Here is a 12,629-nt window from a genome sequence, read left to right as displayed (position 1 = left end):
AGGTCATTCCGAGAACTTTTGTTTCTGCACATAAATAACACCATGGAAAGTCTGCTGAAAACAGCGTCAGTCCGGGTTAGTTCCATTCAAATCATGCAAGTTAGAGTCCAAAACAAGGGCAAAAGTGTTCGGAAAAGTAGATACGACGGATACGTATCAACTCCCCCAAGCTTAAACCTTTGCTTGTCCTTAAGCAATTCAGTTGATAAACTGAAAGTGATAAAGAAAAACTTTTACAAACTCTGTTTGCTCTTGTTGTTGCAAATATGTAAAGCCAACATTCAAGTTTTCAGCAAAGATTATGACTAACCACATTCACAATAACTCTTAGGTATCATGTTTACTCATATCAATAGCATAATCAACTAGCGAGCAATAATAATAAATCTCGGATGACAACACTTTCTCAAAACAACCATGATATGATATAATAAGATGGTATCTCGCTATCCCTTTCTGAGACCGCAAAACATAAATGCAGAGCACCTTTAAAGATCAAGGACTGACTAGACATTGTAATTCATGGTAAAAGAGATCCAGTCATAGTCATACCCAATATAAATTAATAGTAATGGATGCAAATGACAGCAGTGCTCTCCAGCTAGTGCTTTTTAATAAGAGGGTGATGACTCAACATGAAAGTAAATAGATAGGCCCTTCGCAGAGGGAAGCAAGGATTTGTAGAGGTGCCAGAGCTCGGTTTCAAAATAGAGATAAATAATATTTTGAGCGGCATACTTTCATTGTCAACATAACAACCAAGAGATGGCGATATCTTCCATGCTACACACATTACAGGTGGTTCCCAAACAGAATGGTAAAGTTTATACTCCCCCTCCACCAACAAGCATCAATCCATGGCTTGCTCGAAAGAACGAGTGCCTCCAACTAACAACAGTCCCAGGGGGAGTTTTGTTTGCAATTATTTTGATTTGATTTGCATAAAGCATTGGACTGGGCATCCCGGTGACCAGCCATTTTCTCGTGAGTGAGGAGCGGAGTCCACTCCTCTTGAGAATAACCCGCCTAGCATGGAAGATACGGACAACCCTAGTTGGTACATGAGCTATTCGAGCATACAAAACAGAATTTCATTTGAAGGTTTAGAGTTTGGCACATAGAAATTTACTTGGAACGGCAGGTAGATACCGCATATAGGAAGGTATAGTGGACTCATATGGAATAACTTTGGGGGTTTAAGGGATTGGATGCACAAGCAGTATTCCCGCTTAGTACAAGTGAAGGCTAGCAAAAGACTGGGAAGCGACCAACTAGAGAGCGACAACAGTCATGAACATGCATTAAAATTAATAAACATTGAGTACAAGCATGAGTAGGATATAATCCACCATGAAAATTTCCTACGCACACGCAAGATCATGGTGATGCATAGCAACGAGAGGGGAGAGTGTTGTCCACGTACCCTCGTAGACCGAAAGCAGAAGCGTTAGCACAACGCGGTTGATGTAGTCGTGCGTCTTCACGATCCGACCGATCAAGTACCAAACGCACGGCACCTCCGAGTTCAGCACACGTTCAGCCCGATGATGTCCCTCGAACTCCGATCCAGCCAAGTGTTGAGGGACAGTTTCGTCAGCACGACGACGTGGTGACGATGATGATGTTCTACCGATGCAGGGCTTCGCCTAAGCACCACTACAGTATTATCGAGGTGGACTATGGTGGAGGGGGGCACCGCACACGGCTAAAAGATCAAACGATCAATTGTTGTCTTTGGGGTGCCCCTGCCCCCGTATATAAAGGAGCAAGGGGGGAGGTGCGGCCGGCCAGGGAGGAGGCGCGCCAGGAGGAGTCCTACTCCCACCGGGAGTAGGACTCCCTCCCTTCCTTGTTGGAATAGGAGAATGGGGGGAAAGAGGTGGAGGAGGAGAAGGAAAGGGGGGGCGCCCCCCCCCCTCTCCTTGTCCTATTCGGACTAGGGGGAGGGGCGCGCGGCCCTGCCCTGGCCGCCTCTCCTCTTCTCCACTAAGGCCCACTATGGCCCATTAACCCCCGGGGGGTTCCGGTAACCCCTTCGGTACTAAAATCCCGATTTCACCCGGAACACTTCCGATATCCAAATATAGGCTTCCAATATATCAATCTTCATGTCTCGACCATTTCGAGACTCCTCGTCATGTCCGTGATCACATCCGGGACTCCGAACAACCTTCGGGACATCAAAACATATAAACTCATAATATAACTGTCATCGAAACGTTAAGCGTGCGGACCCTACGGGTTCGAGAACTATGTAGACATGACCGAGACACGTCTCCGGTCAATAACCAATAGCGGAACCTGGATGCTCATATTGGCTCCCACATATTCTACGAAGATCTTTATCGGTCAGACCGCATAACAACATACGTTGTTCCCTTTGTCATCGGTATGTTACTTGCCCGAGATTCGATCGTCGGTATCTCAATACCTAGTTCAATCTCGTTACCGGCAAGTCTCTTTACTCGTTCCGTAATACATCATCCCACAACTAACTCATTAGTTGCAATGCTTGCAAGGCTTAAGTGATGTGCATTACCGAGAGGGCCCAGAGATACCTCTCCGACAATCGGAGTGACAAATCCTAATCTCGAAATACGCCAACCCAACAAGTACCTTCGGAGACACCTGTAGAGCACCTTTATAATCACCCAGTTACATTGTGACGTTTGGTAGCACACAAAGTGTTCCTCCGGTAAACGGGAGTTGCATAATCTCATAGTCATAGGAACATGTATAAGTCATGAAGAAAGCAATAGCAACATACTAAACGATCGAGTGCTAAGCTAACGGAATGGGTCAAGTCAATCACATCATTCTCCTAATCATGTGACCCCGTTAATCAAATGACAACCCATGTCGATGGCTAGGAAACATAACCATCTTTGATTAACGAGCTAGTTAAGTAGAGGCATACTAGTGACACTCTGTTTGTCTATGTATTCACACAAGTATTACGTTTCCAGTTAATACAATTCTAGCATGAATAATAAACATTTATCATGATATAAGGAAATAAATAATAACTTTATTATTGCCTCTAGGGCATATTTCCTTCAGTCTCCCACTTGCACTAGAGTCAATAATCTAGTTCACATCACCATGTGATTTAATACCAATAGTTCACATCACCATGTGATTAACACCCATAGTTAACATCGTCATGTGACCAACACCCAAAGGGTTTACTAGAGTCAATAATCTAGTTCACACCGCTATGTGATTAACACCCAAAGAGTACTAAGGTGTGATCATGTTTTGCTCGTGAGAGAAGTTTAGTCAACGGGTCTGGCACATTCAGATCTGTATGTATTTTGCAAATTTCTATGTCAACAATGCTCTGCACGGAGCTACTCTAGCTAATTGCTCCCACTTTCAATATGTATCTAGATCGAGACTTAGAGTCATCCAGATCGGTGTCAAAGCTTGCATCGACGTAACTCTTTATGACGAACCTTTTGTCACCTCCATAACCGAGAAACATATCCTTATTCCACTAAGGATAATTTTGACCGCTGTCCAGTGATCTACTCCTAGATCACTATTGTACTCCCTTGCCAAAATGAGTTTAGGGTATACAATAGATCTGGTACACAACATGGCATACTTTATAGAACCTATGGCTGAGGCATAGGGAATGACTTTCATTCTTTTTCTATCTTCTGCCGTGGTCGGGCTTTGAGTCTTACTCAATTTCACACCTTGTAACACAGGCAAGAACTCTTTCTTTGACTGATCCATTTTGAATTACCTCAAAATCTTGTCAAGGTATGTACTCATTGAAAAAACTTTATCAAGCGTCTTGATCTATCTCTATAGATCTTGATGCTTAATATGTAAGCAGCTTTATCGAGGCCTTTCTTTGAAAAACTCCTTTCAAACACTCCTTTATGCTTTGCAGAATAATTCTACATTATTTCCGATCAACAATATGTCATTCACATATACTTATCAGAAATGCTGTAGTGCTCCCACTCACTTTCTTGTAAATACAGGCTTCACCGCAAGTCTGTATAAAACTATATGCTTTGATTAACTCATCAAAGCGTATATTCCAACTCTGAGATGCTTGCACCAGTCCATAGATGGATCGCTAGAGCTTGCATATTTTGTTAGCACCTTTAGGATTGACAAAACCTTCTGGTTGCATCATATACAACTCTTCTTTAATAAATCCATTAAGGATTGCAGTTTTGTTATCCATTTGCCAGATTTCATAAAATGCGGCAATTGCTAACATGATTTGGACAGACTTTAAGCATCGATACGAGTGAGAAAATCTCATCGTAGTCAACACCTTGAACTTTGTCAAAAACCTTTTTTCGACAAGTCTAGCTTTGTAGATAGTAACACTACTATCAGCGTCCGTCTTCCTCTTGAAGATCCATTTATTTTCTATGGCTTGCCGATCATCGGGCAAGTCAACCAAAGTCCATACTTTGTTCTCATATATGGATCCCATCTCAGATTTCATGGCCTCAAACCATTTCGCGGAATCTGGGCTCATCATCGCTTCCTCATAGTTTGTAGGTTCATCATGGTCAAGTAACATGACCTCCAGAACAGGATTACCGTACCACTCTGGTGCGGATCTCACTCTAGTTTACCTACGAGGTTCGGTAGTAACTTGATCTGAAGTTACATGATCATCATCATTAGCTTCCTCACTAATTGGTGTTGTAGTCACAGGAACAGGTTTCTGTGATGAACTACTTTCCAATAAGGGAGCAGGTACAGTTACCTCATCAAGTTCTACTTTCCTCCCACTCGCTTCTTTCGAGAGAAACTCCTTCTTTAGAAAGGATCCGTTCTTAGCAACAAAGATCTTGCCTTCGGATCTGTGATAGAAGGTGTACCCAATATTTTGGGTATCCTATGAAGAAGCACTTCTCCGATTTGGGTTCAAGCTTATCAAGTTGAAACTTTTTCACATAAGCATCGTAGCCCCAAACTTTAAGAAACGACAGCTTAGGTTTCTCGCCAAACCACAGTTCATACGGTGTCATCTCCACGGATTTAGATGGTGCCCTATTTAACGTGAATGTCGCCGTCTCTAATGCATAAACCCCAAAAACGATAGTGGTAGATCGGTAAGAGACATCATAGATCGCACCATATCTAATAAAGTACGGTTACGACGTTCGGACACACCATTACACTGTGGTGTTCCAGGTGGCGTGAGTAGTGAAACTATTTCACATTGTTTTAACTGAAGGCCAAACTCGTAACTCAAATATTCGTCTCCGCGATCAAATCGTAGAAACTTCATTTTCTTGTCACGATGATTTTCCACTTCACTCTGAAATTCTTTGAACTTTTCAAATGTTTCAGACTTATGTTTCATCAAGTAGATATACCCATATCTGCTCAAATCATCTGTGAAGGTCATAAAATAATGATACCCGCCGCGAGCCTCAACACTCATCGGATCTTATACATCAGTATGTATTATTTCCAATAAGTCAGTCGCTCACTCCATTGTTCCGGAGAACGAAGTCTTAGTCATCTTGCCCATGAGGCATGGTTCGCAAGCATCAAGTGATTCATAATCAAGTGATTCCAAAAGTTCATCAACATGGAGTTTCTTCATGCGCTTTACACCAATATGACCTAAACGGCAGTGCCACAAATAAGTTGCATTATCATTATTAACTTTGCATCTTTTGGCTTCAATATTATGAAAATGTGTATCACCACGTTCGAGATCCAACAAACCATTTTCATTGGGTGTATGACCATAGAAGGTTTTATTCATGTAAACAGAACAACAATTATTCTCTAACTTACATGAATAACCGTATTGCAATAAATATGATCTAATCATATTCATGCTTCAATGCAAACACTAAATAACATTTATTTTAGGTTCAACACTAATCCCGAAAGTATAGGGAGTGCGATGATGATCATATCAATCTTGGAGCCACTTCCAATACACATCGTCACTTCACCCTTAACTAGTCTCTGTTCATTCTGCAACTCCCGTTTCGAGTTACTACTCTTAGCAACTGAACCAGTACCAAATACCAAGAGGTTGCTATAAACACTAGTAAAGTACACATCAATAACATGTATATCAAATATAGCTTTGTTCACTTTGCCATCCTTCTTATCCACCAAATATTTGGGGCAGTACCGTTTCCAGTGATCAGTCCCTTTGCATTAGAAGCACTCAGTTTCGGGCTTAGGTCTAGACTTGGTTTTTTTTCACTTGAGCAGCAACTTGCTTGCCGTTCTTCTTGAAGTTCCCCTTTCTTCCCTTTGTCCTTTTACTTGAAACTAGTGGTCTTGTTAACCATCAACACTTGATGCTCTTTCTTGATTTCTACCTTCGTCGATTTCAGCATCGCGAAGAGCTTGGGAATTACTTTCGTCATCCCTTGCATACTATAGTTCATCACGAAGTTCTACTAACTTGGTGATGGTGACTACAGAATTCTGTCAATTACTATCTTATCTGGAAGATTAACTCCCACTTGATTCAAGCAATTGTAGTACCCAGACAATCTGAGCACATGCTCACTGGTTGAGCTATTCTCCTCCATCTTGTAGGCAAAGTACTGTCAGAGGTCTCATACCTCTCGACACGGGCATGAGTATGAAATGCCAATTTCAACTCTTGGAACATCTTATATGCTCCGTGGCGTTCAAAACATTTTTGAAGTCCCGGTTCTAAGCCGTAAAGCATGGTGCACTAAACTATCAAGTAGTTATCATACCGAGCTTTGTCAAACGTTCATAACGTCTGCATCCGCTACAAAAAAAACACACTTCCGTGATGATACGTGTTTGTCACAGTAGGTCGCGTTTTTTTGTCATGCATGTACATCCATGACAAATTTATGACAGAATCAAGATAGTCATACATGTGCTGTCGTAGAAGTGTTCCATGACATTACCAAAATTATCATCACGGAAGTGTCCACTTCCATGACGATAAATCGCGCGTCACAGAAGTGCTTTCGTCAAGGGTGACCGACACGTGGCATCCACCGTAACGGAACGCCGTTAAGCTATCGGGTCGGGTTTTGGATCCAATAACCCGTTAACAGCCCCGACCAATGGGGATTTTCCACGTGTAATATCATCATTGGCTAGAGGAAACACGTGTCGGCTCATCGTTGGGACAGATGTCATCCACTCACTGGACAGAAGGCGCCTATGATACGTCGACACGTGGCACGGCCCAATAGTGGCCCATTCCTGTGAAAAGGCCGGCCCGTTTGACTTGGTCAAAAGCTGGCGGGCCGGCCCATGGAAAGCCTGTTAACGGCCTGTTCGCATATAGCCCATTTACAGCCCGCTAACCCAAGGCCCGTTACGCCCTATCCGAATTAGGCCTAGTAGCGTCATCTGGGCCATCCAATATGATTCCAGCCCGTTTTCACTTCTGGCCCATGTATAGCCCATGACGTCTTTCAGCCCATATGAGGCCCTTTGTAACTCTTGGCCCATTAGCGGCCCGTGCTGAAACTGGCCCGTAATGAACAGTGTATTACTTTACACCCATTAACGGCCCGTGGTGAAACTGGCCCGTAATGAACAGTGTATCACTTTATACCCATTAACGGCCCGTTATTCCGTTGGGCCGTTTCCAGCCCAAGTTAACTTTCGGCCTTCCGAGGGCCCATTTATTCTTGGGCTCATTTGCAGCATTCGGTTACTTACGGCCCATTACTGTCATTTTCTGCTTGTGGGCCAAATTCAGTCCGTCGTTACAGTCGACCCGTTTGTGGACCATTAGTCTGTTGGGCCATTTTCATAGCATCACCAAATACGGCCTATTAACGGCCCGTTATGGTCAGCCCATAAACGTACGATTTCCATTAAAGGCCCGTCTACGGCCCATTAAAGGCCCGTACAAGACCCATAAATGAGTCGGCGGCCCATGGATCCTACGAGACGTAGAAGGCCCATGGATCCTACGAGACGTAGAAGGCCCATGGATCCTACGAGACGTAGAAGGCCCATGGATCCTACGAGACGTAGAAGGCCCATGGATCCTACGAGACATAGAAGGCCCATGGATCCGACGGCCCATGAAGGGCCATGGTCGGGCGACTTGGCCCCCGTTTGAACGATATAGCATATTCAAATAATTATCCTACTCAATACTATCACCTCTAAAAAGCATACACTATACAAAAAAGAGATCAAGGCATAGAAAGGTAGAATAATCCTACACTATACAATAAAGAAATTACAGCCGATTATACCCACTGGGCATTATGGTTCGGCACAGGTGATAATAAAGCATACACAAACAACAAATTACATACACTGGGCAAATACAACTCATACATCATGGACACACATCAACTTAATTCCATTTGAACTATAATCTCTTCAGAAAATAGGATTGGCCGGATTCAGATAGCACAAATTTCAGTCTGCAAAATCTCCAATTCCTTCATGGTTACCTCAGTGTCTTGTTTCATTTTTTTGACTCCTGCATCTAATACCTGCATGTCCAGTCTCAACTTGTTGATTATACGTTGACAATCATGTACACGTTGTCTTGCCACCTCTAGTTGATGCTCGAGAACATCAGCACATTCCAATTCCAATCCATAATCATTCGGTAACGGCCATGCCGCACTGCACGCAGATCTTTGTGTTGATGTCACTTCATCCTAAAATGTTTCTGTAAGTACACATGACTAGGGCAAAAATATAGTTACAACAATGAAGCGAACAAGGCACTATTTTGTACTACATGGCAAAACAGGACTAACAATAATGTTACACGTCACTTTCAAAAAAAAATGTTACACGTCATGAAGCATAAGCAGGTGATATTTTAAAAATTATAAAAAGATAATCTGTGCAGCCTGCATACATAAATCCCTCTTAGCTCACCAGAGGAGCATGATGTTGGGGCCCAATCGAAAACACAGACAAGTTACAAATTTAGACAGCACATTGCGTATAAGTAAGCAAGCAGTTGACCATTCTGTGCCTCAATTAAAGTCTTAGGGAGCATAATGAATAGCAGAGGGTTTCATACAAACATACTATAGCAGGCAAAACTATGCAATCATTAGCGTAGTATAAACTAGATTGTGAGCCTCATGCAATAATAGTTGGTTAATAGACTTCAAAGCTTCAGGCACACTTCGGCAGAGTAATTAAATGGTAAGGCCTTTAATTATGTCAACTAATAGTGATACAAGTACCGAACATCAGGCATGATTATTTGGGCATCTCATTAACTGAGGACAAATAAAGCAATTGAAAAGAGAAAATTAACTATGCCTGAAACAAACAAGGAATTGAACTGTTGAGTTGCATACAGTGACTTACCTTAGCAGGTTGAAGAGGCTCAGCACAGCTCCTACTTCTCTTGCAAGGCTCCTTCCTAACATCTTGTACTTGGAAATCCTCAATCTTATCTTCATTGCACCCCCTCTGCAAGGTGACACAAACTAGTTACTCGTCTCCTTGGAAGATAAATATGCATACTTTCCAGTCTGTGAACACAAAAGGATGAGATTATAACAAAACAACACCACATAATGAAACATGCCGCATCTCTTGCCCTTGCACACAATGAAATGAGCATTACTATGTCTACACTATGTAAAAACTAGGCATACCTTCGAACTGGATCTCTAGGTACTCTTAGAGAGCCTACTGTAGTGTACAGCCAAACCTTTATGTCACCTATGAGTTAGACAAGGCCCCACTACAGCAGCCCTTAGTGTTTAAATCGTTGACAAGCTCTGTTAGAGTGTTAGGTCAAGAACAGCAAGTAATCAAAGCAAACAGTCCTAGTATGGCTGGCTGATGCAAACAAGCAATTGAACAGATGTGTGAGCAAATCTTACATATCAAGAAAAGAAGCAAAGAAGGAGGCTTAAAGACCATCACTTGACTGACCAGATTTAAGGGGCATTTAAACATCATGTGCAACGTATGAACTAACATAAACATTGCATATTCCAGATTCTACAATGGAATGCACATGTATTAGGTTATGCCATGTATGATGATGCCTAAATGTACAAATAGCAGGCAGGAGTGATTCATCATTGCACGCACAATTGAATTGCAGATTAAGGGCCAGTTCGATTCCGCCTTTTTAGGGCATATTGTCAAAATAAGCCATAAAAGATGTAAAGAAGTCATTTTTGAGTTATGGGCTTGGGCTTAACTAATTTCGCTTTGGAGGGGGTGTTTCGGGTAGGAACCTCACTAAAAAATGAAGGGAAGGGGAATAGTGAAATGACTCTATTGTCTGCCTATATTACACTCAAAATGCAACTGCTGACGCCCGTGTCACACCTGACCCTCAAGTAAAAACAAACACGCAAGCATTCATTTCCCTGCCCGCTTGCATCTCCTCTCCCCTTTCCCTCTACCTCGATCCCATGCCTGCAGCACTAGGGTTCCTCCAGCGAGCCGTCGCCACTGGTCCCATCTGGCCTGGTCCTTGACGATGCTATGTCCAGCTAGGCTACATGGCCGGCGGGTAGGGGCAAATCTCCCTGGCTGCTCCTCCCTCTGGCGCCGCCCCTCATTCTCATGGTCTCCAGCAGCTGCTCCACCGTGGTTCGTCCAACGCACTACTCCGGCGGGTGCTGCACAACTACGGCTGATGCCACACTGCGGCAGAAGGCACCTTATTCCCCCTCCCCTCCTCCCAGGCCATGGCCTTGAGGTGCTGTTGAAGGATGAGCTCATCCAACAAGGTGAGGATCTCCTCTGATTTTTTGCCAAATTTTCATTCTGATCCACTATACGATGAATTGCTATGAGCTGCTTCTGTTGCTGCTATATGATGCATTGCTATGAGCTGCTCCAGCTGCTGCTATATGATGAATTGCTATGAGCTGCTGCTGCTGTATGCTGAGTTGCTATGAGCTGCTGCTGCTATATGATGAATTGCTATGAGCTGCTGCTGCTACTATATGATGAGTTGCTACAAGCTGCTCCTGCTGCTGCTATATGATGAATTGCTATGAGCTGCTCCTGCTGCTGCTATATGATGAATTGCTATGAGCTGCTGCTCGTATATGATGAATTGCAGACTGTTGCTGTTGTATGATGAGTTGCTATGAGCTCCTGCTGCTGCTATATGATGCTTTCAGGTGGTGCTGCTATACGATAATAACCAGCCACTTGGACCATCGAATTTCAATAAATAATTGTTCTTCCTTTAAATGTGGGTCATGCGTTCTTCGTTTAAATTAGGCAATGGGATCTCTATGGAAAACATTGACCAAAGTAGATTGTGCCAAGTAGATGGTATCTTTGTATTTGCATTTTGAGCAAATATGATGGTCTATTTTCCTATCATATTAATTACTGCACTGGGTTCAATTTGTGATGTTTGCAAGTCAAATTAATTTCCATATGGGCAGCAAAATGAAAAAAATATAATGCAATCTAGACTTTCCACTGATCAAACAAAAGATAAGCTGAAAACGCAATGAGAAGGACTGGTTGGCTTATTACATGGAGCTTATATTCATAGGTGCTTATTTTCTTAGGATAACTCATAATAACTGTCCCTAAGAAACTTGGCTAATAGAACTGGCATACAAATAACATGTCATGATGATTGCAATGGAGGAGTGACGTACCATGGCACACTGTATAGGCTCACCGCTGCCTCTCCTTTTTTTGCGATGTTCCATGAAATTGCCACATACATCTTGTACTTTTTCATTGTGTAACCCTATCTGCAAGTTGACACGGCTAATTTCAGACATCTCTACATGATACTACATTGCATATCGCTTGTGCATATTTAAACCACCAATTAACGATTGTGTGCGTACCATAAACTAGCCATGACTCTGTATGCTGGACTAGCAGGCACTCTAAGGGAGCCTAATGTAGTGCACTGGAATTCCTACATGCCACCTACGATTTTGTGTAATGTACTGCCCCTGTTCCTAAATATATGTCTTTGTAGAGATTCCAGTATGGACCACATACAGATGTATATAGATGCATTTTCGAGTGTAGATTCACTCATTTTGCTCCGTATGTAGCCTATAGTGGAATCTCTAGAAAGACTTATATTTAGGAACGGAGGTACGAGGTAGTATCATGTATGACATATACATATCTAATTTAGCAGCCAGTAGTAGAAATCATTGTCTGCACAAAGGGATTACTGGTCGAAAATCCTAGCAAAGCACGCTGGCAGGCACAGAACAATACAAGAGAGAGAGACGCGCTTACAAGATCATAGCAATGCCTCAGTCCAGGATATTGGTTGGCCAAGCTGTTAGATCCAGAAGAAACATCGTCCTTGTAGTTTTTGCCAGCTGCATAACAGGTAACAGCGACCGGTTAGTATATTTGAAGTACATCGGGCAGGTGATGCTGGACGGGTTTAAAGGTGACAAGTACCTTGGCCGTGGCGGGTGCTTGGCATCTCTCCAGACGGTGGGAATCAGGTTAGAAACGTCGATGGTGATGACGCTGCGCTGGCTGTCGGGGTCCGGTAAGGAGATCTAGAACCGTCGAGTAGGGTGTTTGTGGAGCGGCTCCGGTAGGGTGGACTACGGTGTGGGCGAAGCGGATCTGTGGCCGTGGACGAGGGCGTAGGTGAAGCTGCTCCGGTGGTTGGGTTAAGGATGGTGTCGACGACGCGGATCTGCGGCCGTGGACGGGGC

This window comes from Triticum aestivum, chromosome 7D, assembly GCF_018294505.1.
Source record: "Triticum aestivum cultivar Chinese Spring chromosome 7D, IWGSC CS RefSeq v2.1, whole genome shotgun sequence".
Classification (NCBI taxonomy): Eukaryota; Viridiplantae; Streptophyta; class Magnoliopsida; order Poales; family Poaceae; genus Triticum; species Triticum aestivum.
Note: the sequence above shows the minus strand (reverse complement) of the source record.